This window comes from Corvus brachyrhynchos, unplaced genomic scaffold (assembly GCF_000691975.1).
Source record: "Corvus brachyrhynchos isolate BGI_N302 unplaced genomic scaffold, ASM69197v1 scaffold188, whole genome shotgun sequence".
NCBI lineage: Eukaryota > Metazoa > Chordata > Aves > Passeriformes > Corvidae > Corvus > Corvus brachyrhynchos.
In genome coordinates this window covers 1,014,454-1,017,032 of record NW_008239647.1, presented here as the reverse complement: position 1 = coordinate 1,017,032, position 2,579 = coordinate 1,014,454, and the positions used below count along the sequence as shown (strand labels likewise).

The following is a 2,579-nucleotide window of genomic DNA, read 5'->3' as shown; positions in this document are numbered from 1 at the left end:
CAGTTTCGTATGGTCTGTGAACTTGCTGAAGCTACACTTGGTCCCATCACCCAGGTCATCAATACTAAATAGGACTGGACCCTCCTATTGGCTATGTGAGTGACTGGCCTCAAGCTGGCCTGGCTGACAGCCCTCTGAGCCCCTGAGGCAACCCTCTGAGCCCAGCAGCTCAGGCTGTTTTCAGCACCCCTCACTGTGTCCTTATCTAGGCTTTCCTGATTCCATTCCTCACACAGCATTCCTGGGTCACCTGACAGTGCTCCCACCCATTCTACCCCTACTTTTAGTATTGCCATTTAGTTGGGAGATGCTTCCTCATCCAGTCAGGCCTCCTGCTGCCTTTGCATCATTTTCTGTTCATGTGGCTGGATTGTCCTTGAGCTTGGAGGTGATCCTTGAAAATCAGCCAGTTTTCCTGGACATATCTCCAGAAATGTGTCTCGGAGAATTCTTTCAAGCAGATCCATGAACAAGCCAAAGTCTGCATTCATGAAGCGCAGGGTTGCACTCCTACTTTTTGCCTTACTCCCTTCTCTCAGTACTCTGAATTTCACTATCTCATGGCCACTGCAGTCAAAGCTAGCTCCAGGCTTAATATCCCTCAACAGTTTGTCCACGTTCACAAATATCCTGATTGGCTTTTTAACTGTATGTTAGGAAGTTGTCATCCACACATTCCAGCAGCCTCCTGTACTGCTGGTGCCCTGCTATGTTGCCCCCCAGTTTGGAACTTTATACTGCCACAGAACCTCCCAGGGTGCGCAGAAAGGCCGTACGGACACTGGGTGTGTAGAAAGGCACCGTGCTGACCCATTCAGTGGGTACACTATAACAGACAAACAACATACACAAAACATAAATGCATATATTCTATCCTGCTAATGCTTAATCAGTCAAGTAACTCAAACAATTATTCTTGCATTGTCATAAGGATAAAAAGGCATTGGGCTTCTCAAAGTCCATCTTTACAGTGGTTTTAATAAATTCTAAAGTCAGACAAAAATATTAGCATTCATTAAGTCAGGCTTGGGCATCTGCAACCTAAGATAGTGTTGCATATTAATCTATTTGGAGAGGGCAGCTCCTCTCTTCCCAAGCAGATTACCTTAGCTGATGTAAAATGACATCAGTCTGAGCTGCGGTTGTTTATGTGGAGCTCTCTTTTTTAAGAGAAACAAATTACCTGTTGTTTATTATAAAAAATAAATCATATCCAAATTGGAAAAAGACAGTCTGGACCTCATCATTAGAGGTAATTATACATCTAGATTTATCCATCATCAAAATTTTAAACTGTTGCCTCACTTTTCTGTTGCAGTAATAAAAATATTTGATATTGCTGTACTGATTTTAAGCTCCTAAAAAATATTTACACTCTACAACCAAGGATTTGTTTCTTTCAACAATTTCTGGATTTCTTTACCTTGCTTTGGCTATGTCTAAAACACAGTTTCTAAACAGTGTTTTACATCAAACTTCTTTAGCCAGCCTGTGACAACTCATTAGATCACAAGAGAACACACAGTCCTGCTTCAGCCTTCATACACAAATTCAAAACAAGCTGCAAAAATAGAAGAACTGATAAATGAATCTCTGACATAAGACTTAGGAATGCATAATGACTTGCAATGGACAGACAATAGTATGACAATTTTATCCAGCACTATCAGACCCATTGTGCTGAAGAGCACGTGCTGAAGTATTCCTCTTTTTAAGGGAGTTGTATAAAAATAAACCTATCTATACCATAATTTAATTTTAAGATTAGACTTTTCCTGATTCTATACATCTGTATCACTAAACACAGTGTTGTCAATCACTAAAGGCAGAAGGTACAAATATAAGGCTTCTACTCACTTGAACTTGTAGCTTTCTCGTTTATTATTGATGAACCCATCTGCTAAGTCACGTGGCACAGTAATCTCCAGACTGGGCAGAGGTTCCTCATCATCAACTGAATAACTCTAATAAGGATGGATACGACACCACACAATAATTTCATCAATATAACATTTCATTACCTTTGGATATAACATTTACCTAAGCTTAGCACCTTTTCTGGAGATAAACCTTTTACAAATTGCACTGAATATGTGAGCAGATCTTCCTTAACTACTATACAACAAAACCAGCACATACCAGCACTATCCTGTCACCATGTAAACACTACAGTATTTGAAAAAAAACCAAAACAAAAACAAAAGCATAGCCTCTTTGACATAATTTGCTTACTAAACCACTTTAATATCTGTGAAGTTATAAAAAACAAAGCATGGCCCCCAGTGCAAACCCTACCAAAAAATCTGGAAGAATACATTACGAAAGGCTACGACAAGACAAAGGCTACGATGAGAAGAGCTGGTTTAAAACGAGAAGGCAATTGAAAGACCTAAATGCACGGTTCCTAACGAACACTTTCATTATCTTTATTATCCCTTGGGAGGGCAGCTGTACACTGGGAGCAACACATTCCCCTCCCTTGCACAGAGCCCTGTTGAACTGCACAAACCCAGTGACGCGTGTCAAGTGTTTTCCTGCGGAGCGTTTCTCCAATAACAGGCTGGAAGTAAGTTCCTCAC

The 2,579-nt window shown here is 40.6% G+C and overlaps 1 protein-coding gene across 1 annotated transcript in view; it reads right to left on the bottom strand.

The window, feature by feature from the left end:
* Positions 1 to 1,959, bottom strand: part of KIF6 (kinesin family member 6) — a 156,859-nt gene extending 154,900 nt beyond the window's left edge. Inside the window, exon 1 of the mRNA XM_017742350.1 lies at positions 1,858 to 1,959. The gene's annotated coding sequence lies outside the window, so the exon portion shown is untranslated. The remainder of the gene's footprint in view (positions 1 to 1,857) is intronic.
* Positions 1,960 to 2,579: the final 620 nt, after the last annotated feature.